The sequence below is a fragment of the Uranotaenia lowii genome, chromosome 1 (genome assembly GCF_029784155.1).
Source record: "Uranotaenia lowii strain MFRU-FL chromosome 1, ASM2978415v1, whole genome shotgun sequence".
In the NCBI taxonomy this organism is placed as follows: Eukaryota; Metazoa; Arthropoda; class Insecta; order Diptera; family Culicidae; genus Uranotaenia; species Uranotaenia lowii.
Window position 1 is genome coordinate 189,287,725 of NC_073691.1, and position 6,589 is coordinate 189,294,313.

General features: G+C 36.6%; 1 long non-coding RNA gene across 2 annotated transcripts; it reads right to left on the bottom strand.

Moving 5' to 3' along the window:
• Window positions 1–4,210: 4,210 nt before the first annotated feature.
• On the bottom strand, window positions 4,211–6,066 carry LOC129739441 (uncharacterized). Of its 2 annotated transcripts, XR_008735866.1 has the most exons (4): window positions 5,594–6,066; window positions 5,178–5,530; window positions 4,919–5,118; window positions 4,211–4,479 (listed from the first exon to the last, which is right to left on the bottom strand). It is a non-coding gene; the product is annotated as an uncharacterized LOC129739441 (long non-coding RNA). The 2 variants fall into 2 exon arrangements; XR_008735865.1 differs by having other exon boundaries at window positions 5,178–6,066.
• Window positions 6,067–6,589: the final 523 nt, after the last annotated feature.

Consider the following 6,589-nt stretch of genomic DNA (forward strand, 5'->3'; position numbering starts at 1 on the left):
TTGATGATAACCTTGTTGGTAAGACACGTGCATGGAAAGTTTTGTTTCCGACAAAAAAAGCAACGGAGATAAGACAGCAGTATCTGCCCCTACTAGTGGATACAGCAGGAAAAGGGACCTCTATTTTCAACGCTCAGATTAGATCTCTGAGTAGAGTTACCTTCTACAAATGACCCACTTGAGTCGGTGTAGACGCCAGCTTTGTTGACCATCCCATACGTTGCCTAACAAAGGTCCCGAATGTGTGCTGCTGTGAAAGACGTGGGGACAGGATTAGCCCCATTGGCAAGGTTGCCGAAATCACAGAAAAAATCTGTAATTCCACAGAATTTCGAGCAAATTTTCATCACAGAATCTGCGTCACAGAACACATATCTTTGTAAATATCCCACAGAATTCGCAGAATTTTTAAATTTTGAATGGATTTCCAAAATTATAATTTTTTAGCCAACATAGGTTTCATATAATTACTTTGAATTAGAAAAATATGATGACAACACAATTAATCATAAATTTTCAATGAAATTTAAAAAAAAGTATTACAGAAAACCATCACAGAATTTTTGGTAAAATCACAGAAATCATAATTTTTTTCCTCAAAAACATAGATTTTTTTCGGCAACCTTGCCCCATCGGTAAGCTGCGTGCTTGATTAAGATAACTACACCTCCGAGGAGCATCCAAGTAGTATCATTTCCTACTTTAGATTGAAGCTTTGAAGATTATACTTGACCTTCTTCGCAGTGCACATCGTAAAGAAACAGGTATTTCACTGACTAAAGATTGTATACGGAAAAAATGCAACACTTTGTTTTGTGAATAACTTTTGAATGCATGTATGGAAATTGATGATGTTTCCGGTGAAGCAATCTAGTAATGTGACGTGACGTGTGCAAAATTTTGTGACAATTTTAAAAAAATCGTTCAATACAAAAACTGATACAAAATCGAATAAAGTCCAAGAAAGTCCCAGTGGAAGATCCAAAACAGTTGGAAATCAACTACATATTCGGACCAAAGTTCATATACCTAGTATTAAAAACGTTTAAGAAATCCTAGAGGATCTAACAGTGAGCTTAAGTTTGGAATAAACGGGAAGATGACTGATTCTATGAAGTTAAGGAATGCGTGAGGTTTTATCAGCGCAATCCGAAAATTGCAATGGGGGAAATGATAAAAAAATCTAATTTTTTTTCTGACTGGCTCATCTAGCTGACGTTATAAGCAGGCTTTACTTCATTTCTTGAAAGAAGAAAAGCTGCCCACCTGTAAAATAAACAAAATGCGGTGGTCAAATTCGTGCGCGCAAAAAAAAAATCCGCTGGTGGGAAATATTCTAGAAAAAAATCGTGAAATGGGCAGCAAAACGAACTCTTTAACGGGCATCTGGAAGGTTTCCAGCCAGAACACTTTTCGATGACTGATTTCCCAGCAAACATAAAATCGCATTAAAAATGGTAACTCAAGTCATTTAAAACGTTACTGCGAATCGTTATTTCAACTAAAGTAAGTCATAGGTCGTAAAAATCGTTACTCGAAGTCGGATTAAATGGTTTAAATCGGATATGATAAAAAGTCCGCCATGTTTACAGATTTTGAAGACAATTTCGTTTGTTTTTTTTTTCTCCCGCGTGGATCAAATGAGAGCAGCTATGTTGTGTCTCTCTGCGACCAGCTAAAAATCAGATGGCATATTTGCAAGAATTGTCCAATGACAGAAGCAGCAAATATTGTCGCTGGCAACGGTTCGCATGCGTAGAGAGAAAAAAACTTGTTTCTCTCTTGCATTATTTTTAGTATGTATGAATAAGGTGTCGAATATCGTCCAATTCGTATACTCTTATCGCTATAAATATACGGATTGAGCCCGCACGGTTTGAGGTTCGGTAATTTTGAAACCTGTTGTTATAATAAAAATCATTTTCTTGAAAACTGAAGGAGATTTCAACATGAAAAATTTCTTATGTATAGAAAACAGGTGGCCTGCTCATATGTATAGAGCTTTTTTTTATACAAGTATTCGACGTCATATATTGCTTCTCCCTTACGATAGAAGGTCAGACCAAAAGCAATAGGAAGAAAGGTTATGCTTTCATTGATCCGACTTCCTTCTTGATAATTTGTTTTTGGAGTTACTTCACGTTTATCTATATTCAATATTTAGAGCCTGAATTCCAAAGACGATGTTCTGACTTTGAAAATAGTGGATCAATTTGGCGGCGGTTCAGCCATTCCATTTATTTTGAAGGCATCGTTTTTTTTTCAATCACTTGGGTATTTGTTTTTTTATTGTAAATAAAGTTAGATTAAATTGTGTTTAAATTTAATGAATTTTTAGACTTAAAAAAAACACAAATTTAATCAGGTGAGACCTTCTTGTTGGTAATTGGGATTCTTTTGACAAAGCAATGTTTCAAAATTTGTCTGAACTTAACGTGTGCTTTCTCTGTTAAACCGTGTACTTTGTTCAAATAAGATATGAAAAGTGGAGGCGCACGACCCACACGGACTCCAAGTGCGAAACGGAAGGAGAGCTCTGGGGAAACGATTTTATGCCTCAACAGCATCGGAAAAAAATTAACTATGGTATGTGTAGCGCAACGCGTAATTAAATTTAAACAAGTTTGGTGATTTTGTGTTTTTTTCTGGTGTCGAATCTGATTTGATTATCATCTGGAGAAAAAATACGAACAACTTTTTTTTTGTCCATGAATCTCCTTCGAAAAGGTTGTTTATCGTACGATTGCCGAATTGTTTGGATTGTGAGTTTTTCCCCCAGGGTCCCTGGTCCCCTATCCTGGGGCTTAGTCCAGAAAAGCTAGGAGTTAAATGATTTCGAAATGGCCGCCGAGAAAAAAACCTAACGGGTTTTAGTGTAATAAAAGAAGGATTTTCATTGCTCTTCGGATCGGGTTAATTTTTTTCAATTCGACTTTTTCCATATGTTCTTAGCTAGTTGAAGGCACGGCGGACAAATAGTCGGTCGCACAGATATCAACTGGTGCATGGGATGAATAAAATCCACGAAAAACGGAAAAGAAAAACAAAATTGACCGAAGCGCACGTACTCACAAATATATGTTATTGTGTGGTTTTTTGATTTGTAGACCAGAACTTCCTGAACGTGTGCACAACAAGAGATGTACTTGGAGGTTGAATTTGGTTGTTGTTTTTTTTTTCTTCATTTCATGAGCGACGCCTGTTCGAAATCATTAAGTTATTTCGGGAATGGTTGCTTGAATCATATTGTTGAGCTCGGAAGCTCAGGTATTGGATAAAATGAGTTCTTAAAGAATTTTGGTCCTTCGAGCCAGATTGTCTATAATGAGAATACTTTGAACGTCCAGAAATATCACAAAAACGAAAACAAACTCCGTATCCGGCACAAAGGACCACTTTCTAATAGAAATGTTTGAATCAAACCTTTTATGAGTTATTCAGCAAATAATTGGAATCAATTGTAATAAAGTCTCCAGTTGCCTGTTTGTGGTACGTTTTAATGTTTTTAGACGTGCTCATCGACAGCGATCCACTTAGGCTTGTCACAACAAATAGCCATAAACCACCCACGAGTACGGAACGAGACCTGTCACCAGTGTCGTCAGGCTGGCCAGCGGACTCGACGTTCGATTTAGTGCACTTTTTTTTGTCCTTCTCGTCGTTAGTTATTGGTTGAACATTCGATAATTCATTTTCCAAACCACTTCACTTTTCGGGACCTCCACCAGACAGCAACACGTGTGGTATGGCAAGGGAAGTTCCCGTCCAGCAGCAGCCGTAACTGGCCGGACATCAAGTGGTTGTTTTGCCCTACTGATGATCGACGAACTTAAGACGAGAAAAATAAAATTCAAAACAACATGCAAATTTAACGGCCTAGCGCTGTCACCCAGCATCGGGAGACACTCTTAAGTGCGGTGGCCATTTAGACGCCTCATCTGTCAAATTGGACTCAAGATGCGACTGAGCAAGAGAGAGCGTGCGTGTGGTAAACCTACTTTGCTATATTTTGCTGGAAATCTTGTGTTTTGTTTTCTTGACGACAGAAGCCATGTTATGGGATCACAATCAGATGGAGTAGTACACACAAAATTTCTGAGGCCGAAATTTAGCAAAATTTTGCTCAAATTTGACCAGCTAAAAACTTAGCAATCAATTTAGCAATATTTTTTTACTAAAATTTTAGCAAAATTTTTAAAAGTGTCCGGACTAAATTTTTTACTAATTTCATAGCAAAAAAATCATTGTTTGCTAAAATTTAGCAAAATTTATTTTTTCTAATGTTTGCTAAAATATGAGTAAAATCAAAAAAAATATTTATTTTTAATGGAAGGATTTTCATTTTCGGATATAAAAAATGAGATTGATTTTTCATCTTGTTTTTTATTTTTATTCGAATTTCCATGCGGGTTTTGAAAAGTTTTTTCCATGAGGCTTTTATTATTAGCACGATGTTCGAAATATCTCCAACACTGAAATCTGAAAAACAAAAATAATAAGGCTTAGTGCATTTTTAAATTTTATGGTTCGAAGAATAAAAATTAAAATAGGTAAACAACTATTTTTTTTGTGTAAGCTGATAGCAACTTTTTTCCTTATTTTAGGTTTTTAATAGAAATTAAGATTAGTAATAAAATAATGCAGCTACTTCGAAATATTATTTTGAAATACATATAAAAATGATTTGATGCTTAAACTAAATTTGATATTAATTGATATGTATTCGTTCATTCTTTCATGACAGAAATACTTTTTACATATCTTGAGATGATGAACAATAAAACTGAATCAACCATAACCAAAAAAGTGATACAAGCTCGTCAAATACTAATCTCTATCTCGAAAGAATGACTAACATTCAGATCACATATTTAAAAAATTAGAATCCAGTTTTGGTTGGCCTCTAATTATCACTTACCTCATTTAATCACCAGGAAGAGATTATGGTAAACATTCCCATAGAAGCAATCCGTGGCTCCGCGTTACGACGTTGGAGGTTTGATTCTAATATTGGAATAAAGGTGCAGATTCCCGGTATTATTTCCATCACCACACTGCTTTGGAAACCGTTCATTTTTTTATTGGTATACCCATCGCAATCTGATGAGCTGCTGCTTTCTAAAACAATATGTTATGATAACATGACAAAATCTATTTTGTTTTTATGATTCACTTACCAGGAAAAATCAATAGAATATTTTTCGCTCCGTCTGATTCCTCCGCGTCGTTTGGCTATCCATTATGTTGGCTCAGCACTGCTGGTTGGCCTGGGAGTTTAACAACTTGAAGATGCAGTACTTGTGGAATCAGAGCGAACATTTGCCCCAAACAAACAGTTTTCTCCCCAGGAAAAATCCGAACATCTTCACCATCACCCAAGATTAAAAGGGAATCGGAACAATACTTTCCCACATTCATCAACGTCTTGGTGATGGGCCGGGAGATGGACCATTTTCTCCAATACCAGGCTGCTCTGTATACCGTTCCGTGATGATTTCGATAGATAATAACCAGCGGTAGTTTATCACATCTAGAAAATAATATTTTATGTTATCACATGACGAAATCTCACTTTTGTTCTAACTGCACTTACCGGAAAAAAAACCAGAATATGTATCAATCCGCCTCTTGATATACATAACTCCTCCTCGTCGTCCATCTTCCCAATTTGTCGGTTCTTGTCAGGGAATCGGACAACTTGAAATCAATGAAGTTCCGGTAGAAAAGGGTAATAAGGCGCCCCACTCGAACAGTAATTGTTGTCCTCCTGCAAACAGACCGGATCAGCTATACCATCAGTTTCAATTACCAGTGGTAAACGTAACGCACCAGAACCGAAAAATAATAGCGACTGCGCAGATTTGAAGGAATCGGAATTAAAAACCAAACTTTTTCCTCGCACCAAAATCGCGACCGGTGAACCACGAAAGAAAAACAAAACAACACACGACCACGGTTTGTACCCAGAATAATAGTTCGAGTCTATGCTACTGTTAATGCTAAAGTTAGTAGCAAATGGGTGTTTTTTACTCAAATTGAGCTAAAGTCATAACAAAATGGGAAAGTGCTAACTGAAGAGTAAAAAAAGTTTTTTGCTAACTGAAAGTAATGGTATATTTTTGCTAAGTTGAGCCTCGAAAGTTTTGTGTGTAGGCTTCGGAATTTCTCGTTGACATCTGTTTTGTTGTCGACTGGCAGCCAAACAACAATCTCAACTTGAAAGAAGTGTTTGTTTACGTCGTGGACTACATTTTCTAAACTTACCGTAAACCGGGTAAGTAGTGTAAACATCGTCTAAAGGATTAGATTTCCAAGTGTTGTTTCTTCCTTTCGTCAGAACTTGGATTCGAAAGCATTAGGTTGGTAATTAGTTAAAACCTTGGAATTCTCACTTGTTTATAGCATACGTCAGGCAGTCATCGACGTGAATTTTTTGCTCAAAATAGAGATTCTCATCACAACAAGCTCTCGATAGAGTGCCGTAAATCAAGCGGCTCTTGAGACATTACGCAAGGAAAAACTGGAAAAAAGAAACCTCACGATCAATTTTGGTGAAAAGTAGCAAAAAGCTGTAAAATCGCCCTCTTCT